Raw genomic sequence first — 20,955 nt, forward strand, 5'->3', positions numbered from 1 at the left:
TTTCATTCTGCCCTATCGAACATCACTATCTAAAGTTAGACTAACCTCCGCCTTACCTGCTCCTGTCTCACCCATTTGCCCCTTATGTTTTGCACCCCGTTTTTGTCCTTGTTGCTACCATTCTTTCCACTTGCCACCATTCCATCTTTCCTTCCCCCTTGAGCCCTTTCCTCCTCTCACTAGTTCCATCCCTTCTATAGCTGCCCTTCTTCATTCCTTCTTGCCCTCACAAGTACTACTCTTGTCTGGAAAACAATTTTTAAAAGTTGTTCCACGGTAACAAATGAAAAGCCTAGAAGACACAACAAGGGCACCTAATTTAAACCATTGTGTAGCACTGTCTACTTTCTCCATCCATTTTATTGTCTAGACATTGTTTAATTTCGATTACAAGCTGATTGTGCCAAGCACTATGCTGTTTTATATGTCTGAAGTACCATTTATGCCGTGGTGGAAGATAATGAATGTGTCCAAGTACAAAAACGATGAAAATGATTACAGCACTTACTATTTTTTCCAGAGAAGCCCATGTGAAATGAGCTGGTGGTCTCAGACCAGTTTTTAGTCCACATGACAAAAATCACCATCAGAACTGACACCTAATAACTGATGTTAGAACCTCGGAAAAGAGGCAGTTGATGGAATGGACATGGAGACTGATTTGCTTTCGAAATTAGGAGTCTCTTCAAAGTCAGAGTTGAGTATATTTTGTAACCTGCCTGAGACACACTGCAGTAGATTAATGTGATCATTTCTCACCCTCCTGTGCCTGGGACAAATTTTGCATTGTGCTGCACAAGTGTAATGGGGATGAGGGAGAACACAGGGAACTTCTCCTCCCACCCTTTACACAAGCAGCAGACAAATTCCCTACCTAGTACTGTACCTTCCAGATGTTGTACTTTTGTGACAAAGTCTTCGTCCTTCTAAGTCTGTAAAGTGACTGGCACGTTTTGGAAGTTTCCATGATGTTAGTAATAGTGCTTGGGAAAGCACTAGGTTTGGGGGGCTCGGACAGTGTTCTATAGAACCACAGGGGTGTGGCCTGCCAGCTATGAGGCATTCCCAGACCCCTCGCTTGTTTGCCATCTGTGGTCTGTAGTGCATGCTAACTGAAAGTGTGCATTTCTTTTCAGGCCAGTAGTAAAGCTCAGCTGGTAAGCCTAACTGCCCTAATGAGCTAGCTTGGAGTATCCTGCAGTGTGCCAGTAGGATGCTTCCTGGATCAGACACCCATGGATCAGGCATGGCTTAGCCCCTGTACAGCTATAGTAACTGGAGGTCTTTGAGATGTGTGGCCCCTATGGGTATTCACTGTGGGTACACATGCACACCATGCACCCTGGATTGGAAACTCTTCACCAGTAAAAAGAAAAGGCGTACTTGTGCCACCTTAGAGACTAATACAGTTATTTGCGCATAAGCTTTCGTGAGCTACAGCTCACTTCATTGGATGCATTCAGTGATGCTCATGAAAGCTTATGCTCAAATAAATTGGTTAGTCTCTAAGGTGCCACAAGTACTCCTTTTCTTTTTGCGAATACAGACTAACACGGCTGCTACTCTGAAACTCTTCACCAGTAGTGACGGGTAAGTTTGTACCCTTTGCCTCCTCTTGCTCTCATCCAAGAGCATAAGGAGTGGCATGGTTTGACTGCCTCTCCAGCTCTTATTCTACTTCTAATCATGTGAGGACCCAAGCAGAGGGGAAGAGGGTGGGTCATGAATATCCACAGGGATTACGTATTTTGAAGAACTCCAGTTACTATAAGGTAAGGAACCTGCTGACACTTCACTCTAAGTATAGTGCCTGATAAATGTATGACTGAAGCCCCAAGTTGGCCCCTACAGATCTCCCAAGATTGGGATTCCTTGTAGAGAGGCCAACCAGAGCAGCTTGAGCTCTGGTAGAATGAGCCATGACATACTGAGGAGGCGGGGCTTCCGCAAGCTGCTAGCAGAGGATACAGCTGGAGATCCATTTTGAGTGTCCTTGGGAAGGTATTTCCTCTCCTTGCATCCTCTCAGCAAAAGTGATGAATAACCTTGGAGATCTTCTAAAGGGCTGTATCCTGTACAGACAGATGGTCAGAGCACTGCATACATGTAGAGAACAGTGCTTTCTGTGCTCCCTCATATTGTGAAGTTTTGGTTAAAATACTGGTGGACTGTCTGGTTGAAGTAAAAGTCAGAAGGAACTTTGGGGATAAACTTGGGATGCAATCTCAGAGATACTTTGTCTTATGACAAATCATATAAGGTGGGGTTGCAATAAATACCCCAAGCTCACTCACTCCCCGGGCTGAGGTGATAGCCATTAGGAAAGCCACCTTTATACATAAGTGGAAGAGGGAGAAGGAGGCCCAGAGTTCAAATGGCAAAGTCAACAGCACCGATTCATATCCTAAGTGGGCATATGCTTTGATACTGGCAGGAATTTTCTGACAATGCCTTTTAAGAATTTTACTGTTGTGGGGTAGAATAAAACAAAGCAGTTCTCCACCATTAGGGGGCAACGAAAGGCATTAATGGCTGCTAAATATACCTGCACTGAACTGATACAACTGATGGCTTCAAGGAGAGAAGACAGTTCAGGATAAGATGAATCCCTGACTCCACTGGAGACAACTGATACTTCTGACACCACAAGGAGAATCGCTTCCATGTGGCAGCATCACACTTTCATGGAGAGGGCTTCCAACTATTGAGATAGAGGGACTGGACTTCCTCTGAGCAGGAGCTCTCTAAATTCATTCCCCATCCAAAATCTGGGCTGCCAGATGGAGGGATGCTGGGTTGGGATGGCTGGTCCTGACTCCATTCTGTGACAATAGGTTTGGAGATGGCAGTAAGTAAACGTACTGGCAGGAGGTCATCTGCAGAGCCATGGTGAACCAGGACTGTCATGGCCACCATGGTATTATTAAAGTCAGTATTGCCTTGTCCAACTTCGTGTTTCAGAATATATGAGGTTGGAGAGGGATGACAGGGAAGGCATATATCAATAGGTCTGACCGTTGCTTTAGGAGGGCATCCCCTCCGGAGTTGTGCCCCTGTGTGTCTCAAGAGCAATAGGCTGGGCACTTCTTGTTTCCCTGAGTGGTAAAGAGGTCCCATGATGGGAATAATATCTGCTGTACCACCGACATGGAGTTCCCACTTGTGATCCTTGTGAAAATGCCTGCTGAGGCTATCTGTTCAGGATTTCATCGTTCCTGGCACTGCAGTGAGGATGATCTGATGGTGGGTGCACCAATTTCAGAGCGGGCCAGCCTCCCTCCAGAGTGGTACGGACTCTGGTCCCCTCTGTTCGTTTATACATAGCAGGGATGGGAAGCAGGCTGGAACAAGGGCAAGTACAGTTGTGGATGTGGTATGCGTTGAGCAGCCACTAAACTGCTGTGGGGGCCAAGCTTATAAGCAGGACTGCTAAACTAGCAGCCAATCAGGGGCTGTTCTAAGAGTTCTAAGGTTCCTTGCAGCGCAGTTAGCTAGGGAGCAGGCCAGCAGTTGTGCCTAGGTGGTCTGGTACCTGACAGTCCAGGAATCTTGAGCTGCGTAATTGTCCAGCCTCATAGAGACACATCTATAATGAGTGCCTTTGTGGGAAGGGAGGGAGCAAAGGGAACCACCACACAAACAATGTCCTTCTCCCACCAGCTGAGAGGTGTCCAGATGCTATGAGGAACTGAGATTCTCTTGTCCAAGGAATCTCTGTTTGGAAGGCAGACCTTTCTCAGCCAAGCCAGGATACTGCACAAGTGTAGCCTGGAAAAAGGGGGCCACATAGGTGCATGCTACCATGCAGCCTTGGAGGACCAAGCAGGACCAGATAGTTGTCTAAAGACTGAGATGAATGCTGAGGTCTCTCATTATGAGGAATCTGTCTAGGGAGGGAAATATATTTTAGAGTTGCTGGCGCAAGTGCACAGCTACCATCACCATGACCTTTGTAAAAACCCTTGGGGCCACTGCAAGGCCAAAGGGGAACATCTTGTACTGGGTTTAGTCTCTAAACCCATTGAAAAATGCAGGAATTGCCTGTGCTGGGGGAATGTCTTTATGAAAATAAACATCTTAAATTGAGAATCACATATCAGTCTCCTTTGTTTAGGGAGCAGATTAGAACAACTAGGGTAATCATCCTGAATTTTATGTGGTAGATGAAGACATTCAAATGCCTGAGGTCCAGGATGAACCTGCAATTCCCTTTCTTTTTGGGGATCAGGAAGTATTTGGAGAAAAAGCCCTTTCCCCGATTATGGTCTCTCCAGCCCCTACCTAGATTAAGCAGCTGAGTCTGGACAAGGAGAATAGTGGAGTGGTGTGTCGGCTGCACTGTACTCTATGGTGCTTTCCTGGTTGCTCAGGGGGCCTCTGGTAGAATGGCCATGGGGCTGCACCACTTTAGAATATTTTCTGCAAGATGGTGGGGTGCACATTCCCAAGGAATGGAGAGTGGCATGAGAGTATTGGAGTGAGTGACTCACTGGTTTTCTTGCTGAAGGCTTGTTAACCTCAAAGGGGAGATCTTCTACCATCACCTGAACCTTTTTGGGGAACCCTAATGGCTGCAGCCAAGAAAACTACCTACCTAACTACTGACATCACCACGGAGCAGGAAGCTGTGTCCGCTATGTCCAATGACAGCTGAAGGGATGACCTGGCCGTTAGCTTTCCAGAATAGCCTGGAATTGGGGCCTACACTACTAACATAATTTATTGGTTAACTCTTGTGGCAGTTCATGACGTTGTATTGTGACATGAGCATTCAGTAGCTCTTGATATGGAAAAGTAGACTGGCTGAAGAAAAGTTCTTTCTGGCATCCTTGTCTGAAGGAATGATCCTTGACTGGTTAGTCATTCTGCTCTGTGATAGATTAGACAACCTGAGAGTTCTGATTTGGGTAAGAGAACAAATATTCTGCCTCTTTAGGGGAAACAAAATACTTCTTTTCAGTTCTCTTTGGGGAAGGGGCCCAGGTGGCTACAGTGTCCTTAGCTGGCTCCAAAACAGCCTCATTCATAGGAAGTGCCACTTTGGAGGGTGCCACTGACAAGAGAATGTCTATGACGACATGGAGAGGAGGGGGAACCTGAACCTCTTCCAGCGAGATGTGGGAGGGTTTAAGTATTCCTCTGGAGAAGTTCATGGTACTGCTTGTAATCATCTTGAGGAGGGGGAGACTGGTATCATTGCCTTGTCTACAAATGAAAAAGAAGCCCTTGGCAGATTCAGAGGTACTGGCTGCTCATGTTCTTTTGCCTGACCTAGAGAGGGCTCAGGCTCTACCACTGGAGGTGATTTCTGATTAAATCTGTGCCCTCGGTGTTCCAAGTCTGGGACTTGATAGTAAGGGTCTCAAGTGTTCCAGTATGGCCAGTAGGTGGGTTCGCAGGGATGGGGGCAGATCCCATGGGGATTGCTATTAATCCCTGAGTGCTCTGTATGAGTCCTGGGATGAGGTTTTGGCAGCCCTATACAGGTTGACTTTGTGTGTGCAGACCATTGGTGGAACTGGCAGTAACAGCTTCTACACTTCCACACAGTAAGAGCCATCCAACTCGAAGGGCGGAGCCAGCAGTACCCATTGTCTTCTGGCAATGTGGCTACGGGTATTCCCTGGAAAGCAGGGTCCTGATGATCCTTGAGAAGGGCGTACCAAGGTCTGACCAGAGGAGAATTGGAAGAAGTCATCGGTATGTGATCTGTCAGTGCAAGCTTAGGCATGCAGTGTAGTACTGCCAGGGCAGATGGTGAGTGCTTTTTCACTTTCCTTACGCCCCTTGAGGATGGTTTTGGAGCACTGGAAGCTGGCTGTCAGAGCTGGCTTGTGCTCCCAGTACTGTCAGAGCTGGCTTGTGCTCCCAGAGCACCTCCCTCTGTGGTATGGAGTCTCATGCAGTCTTGAGGGAAGATACAGCTCCCTTCTTTGAGAACTGATGAGACTTGTTTGCCTTCTTACGAGTGTATTTCTCCTTGTCTTCTTCATGCTTCCACTTTGCAGAGTCCTTGAGCCTGCTAGGTTCCAGTCAGTGAGGCGGAGAGCGGGAGGTCGATCTGATCAAAGTCTCACAGAATGCTCCATCTGGTTCTTGCAGAGTCTGAACTCCTGAGACTGCCTAGGGCAAGGGGAAAAGGAGTGGCAGATCTCACACTTTGATGGGATGTGTGATTCCCCAGTGCAGTAGAGGCAGTTCTCATGCAGGTCACTTACTGGTAAGACCCACAGGTAGACAAGGTAAGACTTGAAGTTTGGGACCTTAGGCATATGTACCCTGAGTGTTGGGAAAATTAGCTAATAGGGGCCAGGAGTTCCCCCTCTGTAACTGTGACTAAGACTACTCACTAACTAAATACTAAAACTATTAACAATAATAAACTATTTACAGTGTTACTAGTTAGAGATTTGAGCAAGCTAGAAAGCTACAAACACAGGACAGTTTGGTCTCAGGCTGTGAGTAGTAGAGGCAGTAGGTCTGTGTCATCCCTTACCACTTTGTTGAGAGCATGAGGTGAATGGCCAAAGAACAGACCAATGGACACTACTATTGAATTTTCAGTCCTGGGCTCATGGAGTGCACGCACTCCAACAGTGAATACCCATAGGCACCAGCACTCGAGGAAAACTGGCAGGATGATTCTTTGAACATGAGAAGTCTAATTGGCAGCTAGGCATCTAAAATGTGGAAAAATAGAAGCCTTATAGAGTAAGGATCCCATCCTGCACTGATATCCAAGCAGTCAAGTCCCTACCCCTGAGCCTACACAATGTTCTAATAGGGCAACAGGGCTTCACGCAGCCTTTGCCTGTATGGATTTCATTGCAGAATCGGAGGCTGTTACCAAACATTTTCTCAATATTCATTAAAATTTAGAAAATAGAACTGAAAAGTAGCCCAGTATTTTACTAAAGTTGTATTATGGTAGATGAAAAAGAACCTTAGAAATAAAAAGCATTAAAGGACCTTACTTTCAAGACAAAGTAACTATGACAACAGATGATATGATACTTGTTCTCCTCATCTCTGTGAAAAATTATATAATTTGAAACATCAGCAACAAAAGAACACTAGTTCACCTCTGAAAAAGGATTAAAAAACATTGGTTCTGTATATGTGCTCTGTAACTATCAGAAAATTATTCTAGCTGTGCAAAAACTGTAAGTGGCATCGAGCTAACCTTGGGGAAAGACACATCCTCTTTTATCTCACTCACCTCCTATCATGGAAAAAGGGGTTCAGTTCTTTTAAGTAAGTTGCTGTTCTGGGTATATTCATTTTATTGCATAGTACACCAAGCAGAAAGGACACGGGAACATGATGGAAAATAATTACTTTTAGAATAAATGGCTTTAACTCCTCTTTCTATTGAGGACAGCGTGTGTGTGCATGCACGAGAGAGAATGAACCAGATATTTTGCTTCTTTTCCACTAATCTGTATCAGCTGTTATCCAGATGATTCAATGCATTTGAAGTTGTTGTTTTAAGAAGAATAAGTCATCCTAAATACTGAATTTCTTAATATCAATAGAAATTTAAAAAAAAATCACATTCCAATGCATAAAATCCACAGAGGCCTATCGAATGGCAGGTAGAGTTTTGTGTTTGCACTTCTGCAAAAATGGGCCTCTCTGTAGCCTATAACAATTCAACCAATGGACATGATGTTTTTTGCTTTCACAACTGCAGCATTACATTACACCGAATTTTCCACCTGTCTGAAGAAGATCAAACATTGACCCAAGTCCATCTAATTATTCTTTTAGCATTATAAATCAATCTAACCTTCAGCTGATCTATATCTATTCTCCTCTTCCTCCATAAAAAATATGGGACACCCAATCTCTTGAGTTAGTAGTTTCATCTTTTAGAGTTTGACATTCTCCAGTAAATACCAGTGAGTTATCAGTTAATACGTATCTGCTGTCTAATAGATTTTTAAAAGAAATTATCCTTTAATGAGCTCCAACTCCAGTTGGTAGATGTGTTGCTGCAAGCCAAACTAAGGAGAGACCTTCATCTTGGGTGGACTTCTAAGAACTCAAATGCACAGGCAATGTGTGATGATAGGTTCAAAGAGTCTTGCTGAACGACAGTACAGGCCCTCAGAATCTAGCACAGCTTCACACTAAGAGAAGGTTACACACCTTGCAGTAACTGAGGTTCTGCGAGATGTGTGTCCCTGTGGGTACTCCACTCCAGGTGACAGTGCGTCTTGGTGCCATTGATCGGAGATCTTCGGTAGCAGTGCCTGGTCGGGATGCACGCGCCCAGCTGTTGTCTTGCAGCATCGTTAGGGTCTATCTGTGTGCATGCGTCCCACACCCCCTCAGATCCTTCTCTACCATAGAGTCGTCTGATTCGTACTCCAAAGTAGAAGGGAGAAGGGTGGGTAATGGAGCACCCACAGGGACACACATCTCAAAGAACCTCAGTTACTGCAAGGTGAGTAACCTTCTCTTCTTCTTCAAGTGCTCTCCCTGTGGGTGCTCTACTCCAGGCGAATGTGAGGCATACCCACTATGGTTGGTGGGACTTTGGAGTTGTGTCTTTGATAACGGTAGACAGTACTGTGTGGCCTACCATGGCGTCTGCCATAGTGTTCTGTGTGATAGCGTAACGTTTGGTGAATGTGTGGTCTGATGCCCATGTGGCCACCTTGCATATGTCGGTAATAGGTACATGTTGCAGGAATGCAATGGATGTTGACATCACTCTAGTAGAGTGTGTTCTGATGCCCTCTGGGGGTTGAGCATTCTGGGTCTGGTAGCATGACCTAATGCATTCAGATAGCCACTTGAAGAGTCATTGCTAAGAAAGAGCAGCACCCTTCAATCGTTCGGTAGTGGACACAAATAGTCTAGCGGATTTACCGAATGCCTTAGTGCTACCTAAATAAAAGGCAATTGCATGTCTGACATCAAGAGTATGTAATGCCGCTTCCTGTGGGTTCTTATGAGGTCTGGGGTAGAATGCAGGTAGGTATATTGGCTGATTGAGGTGGAAAGTGGACGCCACCTTGGGAAGAAATTTGGGGTGTGGTCGCATCGTAATCTTATCTTTGAAGAAAACTGTGTAGGGAGGGTAGGCCATTAGTATGCTTATCTCCGAGGGATGCGGTCCCAAGTCCTGCTCTGGAGCAGAATAGATTGCATTTGCAGTTTTGTGTTGTGGCAACCAGGTCTACCGACAGGGTGCCCCAGTAGGAGAAGAGCTACCGCAGTATCGTGGAGTGCAATTCCCATTCGTGTTCTTGTGAGAAGTGTCTGCTGAGTGTCTGGCGGTAGTGTGCTGACACCCAGGCAGGTAGGAAGCAGTGATCTCTATGTGATGTTGTATACACCAATTCCATAGCTGGATGGCTTCTGTGCATAGAGAGTGTGATTCCCCCCCCCCCCCCCCGAATCTGTTGATATAGAACATGCATGCTATATTGTCTGTCAAGACCCACATAGATTTTTTCCTTATGACTGGGAGAAAGTGGAGGCAGGCATATCTGACTGCTCTGAGCGCTAGAAGATTTATGTGCAGACATGTCTCTGACAGGGATCATCGGCCCTGTGTTGTGTGAGCTCCCAGGTGCACTCCCCAGCCTATCAGGGAAGCATCTGTCATGAGCGTGAGCACAGGGGAATTTTGATGGAAAGGGACGCCCGTGCATACGTTCCCCAGTTTTGTCCACCATTGTAGGGAGATTAAAACCTTTGCTGGAGGAGTTAGCATCATGCGGAGGCTGTGCCTGCTGGGTTTGTATACAGAGCTGAGCCAACCCTGAAGGCACCTCCTACGTAGTCTGGCATATTTGACCATGAAGGTGGTGGCTGTCATGTGACCAAGAAGCTGCAGCATGTTCTTGCCTCTACTCTGGGGCAAACAGATAACGTGCCTATGAGGTGTGTGATGGCGAGGAATCTGGTGTGTGCGAGTGAGGCTCTGGTCAAAACTGAGTCCAGGTGAGCCCTGATGAACTCGATTTTCTGTGTGGGTATCAGGGGGGACTTTTGGAAGTCTATTTGCAGGCCTAGACTGTGGAAGAGGGAGATGGTAAAACAAGTGGCCTCTACTGTCTCGTTGTATGAACGGCCTTTGATCAGGCAGTCGTCTAGGTAGGGGAAAAGTATAATTCCGTGTTTGCGTAGGTGGGCCACCACTACTGCAAGAGTCTTGGAGAACACTCTCGGTGCTGAGGAGAGTCCAAATGGTAGCACTCTCTATTGGAAGTGTTCGTGCCCTACTGTGAATCGCAGAAAGCGTCTGTGTGCTGGGTGAACAGATATTTGAAAATAGGCATCCTGTAGGTCGAGGGCTGAGAACCATTCCCCTTGTTCCAACGCGGGTATTACTGTGCCTAATGTGACCATCTTTTAATTTCTGAACATGTACAAATTTGTTTAGTCTTCATAGGTCTAGTACAGGTCGCCATCCTCTGCCTTTCTTCTGGGTCAGAAAGTAGTGAGAGCAAAACCCTTGTCCCCGATGTTGGGCCGGTACATGTTGTACAGAGCTGTAGAAGATGAGTCACCTCTGCTTGAAGTAGGCGCTCGTCAGAGGGGTCCCTGAAGAGGGACGGGGAAGGGTGGGTGGGCATGAAGTGAAAGGGATGGAGTAGCTCAATTGTACTATTTCTATGACCCAGTGGTCCTGTGTGACCTGTTGCCAGACATGGTGGAAAAACAGGAGACGGTGGCCAAATGGGCAAATAAGTGGTGGTGCCAAGGGATGGTCACGCAGACCCCCAAACAAGGCTTCAAAATTGTTGTTTGTTTCCCAATGTGTGGGATGTAGTTGGTTGCGCTTGGTTTTGTCTGCCCTGGGAGGTCTGTTGCAGTTCTTCCCATTATCGTATGGTCTCAACTGGGGCCGGTGATACTGTTGATAAGGTTGATACCGTTGCCTTCTGTGTGTGGGGGGGTGGGGGGTAGGACAAGACGTCAGACAGTTATATCCCCAGTGTGCATAGAGTGGCCCTGGAGTCCTTCATAGTGTGAAGGACTTCATCAGGGGTTTTTTGTTTTTGTTTTGTTTTGTTTTTTTGGAAAAAAGTTTATCCCTATGAAAGGGAAGGTACTCCACTTTGGTCTGCAGATCTTTAGGGATGCCAGATGCAGACAGCCAGGAAGACCGGCGCATCACTACCACAGTGGCGGTAGTACAGGCCGCTGTGTCAGCCATGTCCAGGGATGCTTGTAGCACCGTCCTAGACACCAGTTGATCTTTGACGAGGACTGATTTAAAATCTGATCTTCTGTCCTCTGGGATATGGGAGGTAAATTCAAATAACTTGTTGTAATTGTCATAGTTGTAGCTTGCGGGGGGGGAGGAGTAATTTGCAATTCTGAATTGCAGAGTGGAGAAGGTGTAAACCTTGCGGCCCAGGAGGTCAAATCGTTTGAGGTCCTTATCTTGTGGAATGGGCCGGTATTGTGGTTGCTTTGTTCTGTTGGTAGCTGCCTCAACCATAAGAGAGCTGGGCTGTGGGTGGGAAAATAAGAAGTCTACATCCTTAGCTGGTACATAATGTTTATGTTCAGCCCTTTTACATGTTGGCAGGATGGAGGCAGGGGTCTGCCATATAGTGTCAGTAGGTTCCAGTAGGGCCTCATTTATGGGTAGTGCAATCTTTGATGGCGCAGAGAGTTGGAGGATTTTCAGGAGTCTGTGTTTTGTCTCCTCCTAATGGAAAGTCCTGACTGATTGTCGCTCTCTTAAAAAGTTCCTGGAGCTACTTAAAAGCGTCCATGTTCTGTGGTGGTGGTGGCATGAAAGCTTCATCTTCAGCTGACAGAGAATTATGATCAGATGATACAGGGAAAGGTTCATAGCCCATTTCTTCAAGGTGGGGGGCTCAGGAGCTCTGGATGTAGATGGAGCTGGAGACAGAGGTGCAGAGTGGGTCTGCAGTCTGGTGGAGGGTCCACAAGAAGGATTGGCATCATGGGCAGACCAAGGGTACCACTGTGGCCACTACATAGGGTATGAAAAGTGGGGCACTGCCCATGGGGGGACAAAACGGAAATTGAGGCTGGTTCTTGTGGGGTGCCATGCCTTGAAATAGGTATGGCTCCGGAGGGGGAGGAAAGTCAGGCAGGGAAAACTCTGCCTGCTGCGGCATGTCATTCTCACTGTCAGTGAGCGTGACCAGGTCAGGTGGTGAGAGTGGCTGATCAAAGAGTGAGCGCTCAGTGCCTAGGAGGGGGGAATCAGGCTGTGGGGCCATGGAGATGTTAGCATGATTTAAGAATTGCTGCTGCTTCATGGGTTGCGGTGCTAAGGGTCTCAGAGTGTGAGCCAATTTCCGCAGTGATATCTATTTAGCCTTGGTGGGTGCCTATAGGTGCCCGCCGGGAGTGGTGTGGCTGCAGGGGGGGTTATTGTCAGTCTCAGTGCTGATGGTCTTGTTGGTGCCGGGGTGAACCGCGCAGCCAGTACCGAGTCTGTTTGCGGTGCCGGCAGGGTTGGTGCAGAGGAAAGTTGCCCGCTGTGGGGGGGTTGAGTCCTTGTTTCTGAGCCCCATATGAGCCGTGTTTGAGGTGGTGGGGAGGTCAGCTGTGATGGTTCTTGGTGCTGTCAGCACCAGGGAAGTGACTTCGCTGGAGACCCTTTTTAGTTTCTGTAGGTCTCTGTGTGGAGAGGTTGGGGCTTCCTGCCTCTTCACATGAGAGGGTGAAGCCGCATTCCTGGTCGGTTCCAAACTGGCAGGGGAGCGTGAGGGAGAGGGTTTACTTGTGCCCGTCTCTGCTGGTGGCTGCAGGGATTTCTCCATAAGGAGCATTTTCAGCCACTTGTCTCCGTCATGGCGAGCCCTGGTTGTCAGGCTATTACAGTGGACACACTTTGTGGGGACGTGTGTCTCACCTAGACACTTCACCCACAGTGTGTCCATCAGACCGTGGCATAGATTGACTGCAGAAGCCGCATTTTTTGAATCCAGGGGATGCCGGCATCATGAAGCTATGATTGCCTGGGGGGGAAGTCTCAGCAGGAGATGAACGTGAGAGAAAAAAAGTTTAGTTTTTTAAAATAACGAACAATGAATAACTATTCTAAAGGAAGGGAAAGAACTGGGATATTTCTAGCTAACTATTTCTACTTGTTTCCTTCAGTGACCAGGCAAGAGGTTCAGCACTGCCCCGAGTCCCATCTTCAGCTGAGAACAGTTGAGAAGGAACTGAGGGGGTGCAGGACACGCACGCACAAACAGACCTTAACGACGCCGTGAGACAACAACTGGGTGGGTGCGTCCCGGCCAGGCACTGCTACCGAAGATCTACGATCAACAGCGCCAGGACACACAGTCGCCTAGAGCACCCACAGGAACAGCACTCGAAGAAATGAAAGTTCATTTGATGCCACCAAAATTTTGCATCTTCTTGTGATTAGCAGAGCTACTGAATTCACAAGGCTTCTACCATTTTAGGCAAAGTCTTATGAAATTTTGGATTCCTAAAATCAGAATCCAAACCCTAATACTGATTTGGCCTCAAATATCAATTCTAAACCAAAGTCTAAATACTGCCTCCTTAGTTCATCTCTAGCTGTATTACCTATACATACATAGGGTGATTTTCAAAAACAGTCAACATTGGGCTAACTCTGGGAGCTGGGTGGGTCAGCACCTCTGAAAATCAGGCCAGTTCTTTTTAAGTGCCTATATATGAATTTAGGAGTCTAACTAGCCAATAAGGTTTGAAAATTCTGCTTTACATGAATAATGAGACAGTCCACAGATAAATTTGAGAGAATTATAATGTAAAATCACTACATAGCACAGATAGGTTATTCCATAATTGCCCACTAAAATGTTTTGCACTTTCTTCTGAAAGCATATGATAACTGGGCACTGGGAGACATGGGATACATGGCCCACTGGTCTGATATAGCATTGCAATTCCTGTGTTCCTACAAACATTTTATATAGCTGTAAAAGAATTTACAGGAACTATTTTTTAGAACAAAATTCCTCCACCTGTAAAGACAGTCTGTCTTATCATAAATCCAAATACAGAATCATAGAACTGGAAGTGACCTTGAGAGGTCATCCAGTCCAGTCCCCTCCACTCGTGGCAGGACTAATTATCTAGCCCATTCCTGACAGGTGTTTGTCTAACCTGCTCTTAATAATTTCCAATGATGGAGATTCCACAACCTCCTTAGGCAATTTATTCCAGTGCTTAACCACCCTGACTGTTAGGAAGTTTTTCCTAATGCCCAACCTAAACCTCCCTTCCTGCAATTTAAGCTGATTGCTTCTTGTCCTATCCTCAGAGGTTAAGAAAAATAATATTTCTTCCTCCTCCTTGTAACAGCCTTTTACATGCATGAAAAATGTTGTCATGTCCCCTCTCTGTCTTCTCTTTTCCAGACTAAACAAACCCAATTTTTTCCATCTTTCCTCATAGGTCATGTTTTCTAGACCTTTAATCATTTTTGTTCCTTTTCTCTGGACTCTCTCCAGTTTGTCCACATCTTTCCTGAAATGTGGTGCCCAGAACTGGACACAATACTCCCGTTGAGGCCTAATCAGAGCGGAGTAGAGAAGAATTACTTCCTGTCTTGCTTACAACACTCCTGCTAATGCATCCCAGAATGATGTTCGCTTTTTTTGCAACAGCGTCACACAGTCAACTCATATTTAGCTTGTGGTCCACTATGACACCCAGATCCCTTTCCGCAGTACTCTTTCCTAGGCAGTCATTTCCCATTTTGTATGTGTGCAACTGATTGTTCCTTCCTAAGTGGAGTACTTTGCATTTGTTCTTATTGAATTTCATCCTATTTACTTCAGACCATTTCTCCAGTTTGTCCAGATCATTTTTAATTTTAATCCTGTCCTCCAGAGTACTTGCAACCCCTCCCAGCTTGGTATCATCTGCAAACTTTACAAGTATACTCTGTATGCCATTATCTAAATCATTGATGAAGATATTGAACAGAACTGGACCTGATCCCTGCGGGACCCCACTCGTTATGCCCTTCCAGCATAACTGTGTACCATTGATAACTACTCTCTGGGAATGGTTTTCCAACCAGTTATGCACCCACCTTATAGTAGCTCCCTCTAGGTTGCATTTCCCTAGTTTATTTATGAGAATGTCATGCGGGATAGTATCAAAAGCTTTACTAATATCAAGAGGTACCATGTCTACCACTTCCCCACATCCACAAGGCTTGTTACTCTGTCAAAGAAAGCTATCAGATTGGTTTGACACGATTTGTTTTTGACAAATCCGTGCCAACTTTTACTTATCACCTTATTATCTTTTAGATGTTTGCAAATTGATTGCTTAATTATTTGCTCCATTATCTTTCCGGGTACAGAAGTTAAGCTGACTGGTCTGTAATTCCCTGGGTTGTCCTTATTTCCCTTTTTATAGATGGGCACTATATCTGCCCTTTTCCAGTCTTCTGGAATCTCTCCCATCTTCCATGACTTCTCAAAGATAATTGCTAATGGCTCAGATATCTCCTCAGTCAGCTCCTTGAGTATTCTAGGATGCATTTCATTAGGCCCTGGTCACTTGAAGACATCTAATTTCTCCAAGTAATTTTTATTTTGTTCTTTCCCTATTTTAGCCTCTTCTGATCCTACCTCTTTTTCACTTGCATTCACTACGTTAGATGTCCAATCACCACCAATCTTCTTGGTGAAAATAGAAACAAAGAAGTAATCAAGCCCCTCTGCCATTTCCAAATTTTCTGTTATTCTCCCCCTCTTCCCCCATTGAGTAATGGTCCTACCCTGTCCTTGGTCTTCCTCTTGCTTCTAATGTATTTGTAGAATGTTTTCTTGTTAGCCTTTATGTCTCTAGCTAATTTGATCTCATTTTGTGCCTTGGACTTTCTAATTTTGTCCTTACATACTTGTGTTATTGCTTATACTCATCCTTTGTAATCTGACCTAGTTTCCATTTTTTGTAGGACTCTTTTTTTTTTTATTTTTAGGTCATTGAAGATCTCCTGGTTAAGCCAGGGTGGTCTCTTGCCAACTTCCTAGTGGGATAGTTTGCTCTTGTGCCCTTAATAATGTCTCTTTGAAAAACTGCCAACTGTCTTCTATTGTTTTTCCCCTTAGACTTGCTTCCCAAGGGATCTTACCTACCAACTCCTTGAGTTTGCTAGTCTGCCTTCTTGAAATCCACTGTCTTTATTTTGCTGTTCTCCCTCCTACCATTCCTTAGAATCAAGAACTCTGCCATTTCATGATCACTTTTACCCAAGCTGCCTTCTACTTTCAAATGTTCAACCAGTTCCCCCCTGTTTGTCAGAATCAAATCTAGAACAGCCTCTCCCCTTGGTAGCTGTCCCCACCTTCTGAAATAAAAAATGGTCTCCAATACATTCCAAGAATTTCCTGGATAATCCGTGCCCTGCTGCGTTATTTTCCCAACAGATGTAGCTGAAGTTCCCCATCACCACCAAGCCCTGTGCTTTGGATGATTTCGTTAGCTGTTTAAAAAAAGCCTCATCTAACTCTTTTTCCTGGTTTGGTGGTCTGTGGTAGACCTCCTACTATGACATCACCCTTGTTTTTTTCCCCTTTTATCCTTACCCAGAGACTTTCAACAAGTCTGTCTCCTATTTCCACCTCAGTCTCAGGCAAGTGTATACATTTTTAATATATAAGGCAACACCACCTCCCTTTTTTCCCTGCCGGTCCTTCCTGAGCAAAATGTACCCTTCTATACCAGTATTCCAGTCATGTGTATTATCCCACCAGGTCTCTGTGATGCCAACTATGTCATAGTTGTGTTTATTTACTAGCATTTTCCGTTCTTCCTGCTTATTCCCTATACTTCTTCCATTCATATACAGACATCTAAGATACTGATTTGATTTGATATACAAGATCGAGGAAGAAGAAAATTATCACAAACATTTCAAAAAAATCTCTATCTATAAAAATGTCATAAAATCTAATATCTGAGGACTTTACAGAGCAAGCAGCAAGTTCAATACCCTAGGGGAAGCTGGGTAATCTCTCTTTACCAATACACAGAAGTCTTGCTTCTAACCCTGCAAAATCAGACGGCACTGGACCTTAAAATGATGCCGGACTGAATACTGCCTGTCCTGCGCATCAGACCAGTGTAATTTTGAGGGAAATATTTTTGTCTCAAGTGCATTTGAAAAAAAATTTGTTATAAGCTGCAGAGAGGTCTGAAAGACTAGGAATCCTAAGAAAGATAGATAAGTGGCAGAATGAAAGTCAGGAATATGACAAATGCAATTTATCACGTCTTTCACTGCCATAATTAGCATGTGTGTACGTATAAAACCACACATCTACAATATATATTTATATACATATAATGTGTGTGTGTATATATATATATATATATATATACACACACACACAGAGACATACCAGTGAAATAACATATTTCAGTATGAGTAAAATGACCACACATTTTTCCTGTATTGATTAAATAGAACATCTACGGAATCTTTGTTTAAATAACCTTTACCGGGCGAATTTATTAGCTCCATCTGTGAGGATCATACCCCAGTAGTCCTGGCTGAGCAAAAGTCTAACCAACTTCATCCATCTTAATGGTATGAATGAACATGGAGCTATATAGAAGTCAAAATAATTCGGGCTTTTCTGACCACAGATTATGGGAGCATACTGTTTGTTTTATAGCCATCAACCTGCACAATTGAATCCTGCCTGCCTGAGTTTAGCAGTTTAAAATTCATTCCACACAGCCTGCAGTGCTGACATGGATATGATAAGACAGAAGAACAGAAACACCACTCTGAAGTAACCTAGCTGAACTGCACATGTTCTGACCCTTTTTGTCCTCCCTGGAGCTTTTGTTACCTGGCAAATGCAGCTCTAAAACTGTTTGTGTATCTGCAGATCTTTGCTCTTAGCCATGCAGAAGCCTATTTCTCTCTGGGACTGGCAGCCAAAGAGGTGTTCTCTGAAGAAGGCTTCTAAATGAGTGTGCAAGCTGAACTCTTACTGAACTGAATTAATTATTAAAGATGCAGATGGAACTGTCCAAATGATGAGAACAGCTCCTGATGTATCATGATCCAAGCTTTCATTAAACCGTTTCTGGCATACTAATGGTTTCCCACCGCTCATTACTTACATGCTCTTTTCTCATAGATATAATGACCCTGGTGCCCATAGGCATGACAGTCTATGGAAATACTAAAGTTGAAAGTTTTATGTCTTCCTCAGAAGGCAGTTTTCCCTCACAGACCCTCACGTTGTCGTGTACAGATTTTAGTGCAATTGAAATTAAAGCAGCAAACAATATTGTCTAAGAATATGCATATTATTTCATTAATAAACATCATAAAAGAGAATTTAAACTAGTAACAGATGCTCAAAAGATTACTAATATTAAAGTCTTTCATACCATTGATAATGAATACCCTACTCTACAAACATGGCTCTTCTCTGGTTACGCTACACATGAGATATTATTTTTCAGCCATTACTCATCTCCCTCTCTCTTTCTCACTCTCTCAGTTGGACGATTAGAAGGCAAAGCAATTGCAGGAGAAGAATTACTCCCAGGAACTAGACTGTGATTGCTACCTGCTGTTTCATATTTGTGAAGTTGGGAATACTGCTCCCAAAGGCCTTTAGCCACTTAGTCTAAATGATTTGCTGGAGGATAATAATATCATGGCTGATAAATAATAGTGGACTCTGACTGTACATGGTCAATATAATTTAAATGTCCTTCACCTCTGTTCTCACTCTGACCTGGTTATGAGGACACATAAATGGCCGCAGCAAAGCCCCCTTCTAGCTCCCTCAAGTGAAATGTTATATAAAATAGAGAGACGTGACCTAGAAAGTGCTTACAGTAATAAGTTAAACAAAAACAAACAAAAAACACTTATAACCAGACCCTAAAGCACTGACTAGCTGAACTGTATGACAACAGACTTAGAACAGTTTTCTTTAAATGATCATAACAATCATGACAGGTTTCAGAGTAGCAGCCGTGTTAGTCTGTATCCGCAAAAAGAAAAGGAGTACTTGTGGCACCTTAGGGACTAACAAATTTATTTGAGCACAAGCTTTCGTGAGCTACAGCTCACTTCATTGGATGCATGCAGTGGAAAATACAGTGGGGAGATTTTATAGACCCAGAGAACATGAAACAATGGGTGTTACCATACACACTGTAATGAGAGTGATCAGGTAAGGTGAGCTATTACCAGCAGGAGAGGAAAAAAACGCCAAAACCTTTTGTAGTGATAATCAAGGTGGGCCATTTCCAGTAGTTGACAAGAAAGTGTGGGGAACAGTGCGGTGGGGGTGGGGATAAACATGGGGAAATAGACTCTGTGTGTTTACTGTGTGTAATGACCCATCCACTCCCAGTCTTTATTCAAGCCTAATGTAATGGTGTCCAGTTTTCAAATTAATTCCAATTCTGCAGTTTCTCATTGGAGTCTGTTTTTGAGGTTTTTTTGTTGAAGAATTGCAACTTTTAGGTCTGTAATAGAGTGACTAGAGAGGTTGAAGTGTTCTCTGACTGGTTTTTGAATGTTGTAATTCCTGATGTCTGATTTGTGTCCATTTATTCTTTTATGTAGAGACTGTCCGGTCTGGCCAATGTACATGGCAGAGGCGCATTGCTGGCACATGATGGCATATATCACATTGGTAGATATGCAGGTGAACGAGCCTCTGATAGTGTGGCTGATGTGATTAGCCCTATGATGGCGTCCCCTGAATAGATATGTGGACATAGTTGGCAACGGGCTTTGATGCAAGGATAGGTTCCTGGGTTAGTGTTTTTGTTGTGTGGTGTGTGGTTGCTGGTGAGTATTTGCTTCAGGTTGGGGGGGTGTCTGTAAGCAAGGACTGTGTACAACTTCTCCTATTGAAAGAGTATGACCTACTGTATTAAAAATGCCTTGTAAATATAGTTGAAGGCTTAGTTCTGAATCAAATTCCAAAGTGGGAGGGATTTCCTTTACTTTAAACTTTTTAAATAGACTAAACTTTGTACTACATTCTTAGTTGACCACATTCCTCATACCTCAAGGAGACTATTATCTCTCTCTCTCTCTCCCCACATATACATACACACACTTTGACATTTGAGAAAAGAAGAGGAAATTTTACATAGCAGATCCTTCAGCAGTGTGACTGTATCTTTAAAATGAAGCATCTATTTGCACATTGTGCACTTGTCCTTTCTTAAGTGTCCCTGCTCAATGGGTTGAAAAAACTCCATTGTTTAACAAAGGTGGCCTTCTAATAAACAAAGAGTACATCCCGAGATACATACATCTGGAAATACTTTAGCATGTTATCTTAGGGAAGGATAAATCACCTATCTATAGGCTTGGCATAATTCAATTTTTTTAAAATATAATTTTGACACCAATATCGATGTTTATTTTTAAGCATTTTTTTCAATTTTTACTTATTTAAATGTCTTAAGGTGTGGGAAATTATGGAGTGGGCCAGACAATAATTATTTAAAGACAATAGGCATTGAAATTCAAGAAGTTAAAGCTTTATAAATTTTAAAACACAGATTGTCAACATTACGTGCCAAAATATACGAAGTGAATACCCCTAAATTAAACCCAGTTCGAGATTTTTATTACTCTGACTAGCTATAAATTTTGATTATTATCAATGGAAATATTTTTTTGTTGCCCTGTGTGTACAGTGAAATTGACTTTTACCAACGTTTAATAAAAATCAAATCCTACCAAGCCTACCTATCTTGGATGGTCTGGCACATCTTTTCACTGTAATTCATAGATTCAAAATACACCAATTTTCTTTCACACTTTGGGGCAGTGTAAATTATAAGATACAAAAAAAGTGCTTAAATAATTCAGTGTATAAATCAATAAAAGGCAGGAATTTAAAAATTAAGGCTGACAAACTAACCTCAAAAAAATAATACAAGAGTACAAAGCTCTAACTAGTGAAGGGAGTGTCAGAAACTTTAATTTCT

The 20,955-nt window shown here is 44.0% G+C and overlaps 1 protein-coding gene across 16 annotated transcripts in view; it reads right to left on the reverse strand.

The window, feature by feature from the left end:
* Nucleotides 1-20,955, reverse strand: part of ADGRL2 (adhesion G protein-coupled receptor L2) — a 195,218-nt gene that overhangs the window by 15,842 nt on the left and 158,421 nt on the right. The window lies entirely within an intron of this gene.

This window comes from Lepidochelys kempii, chromosome 8 (genome assembly GCF_965140285.1).
Source record: "Lepidochelys kempii isolate rLepKem1 chromosome 8, rLepKem1.hap1, whole genome shotgun sequence".
In the NCBI taxonomy this organism is placed as follows: domain Eukaryota; kingdom Metazoa; phylum Chordata; order Testudines; family Cheloniidae; genus Lepidochelys; species Lepidochelys kempii.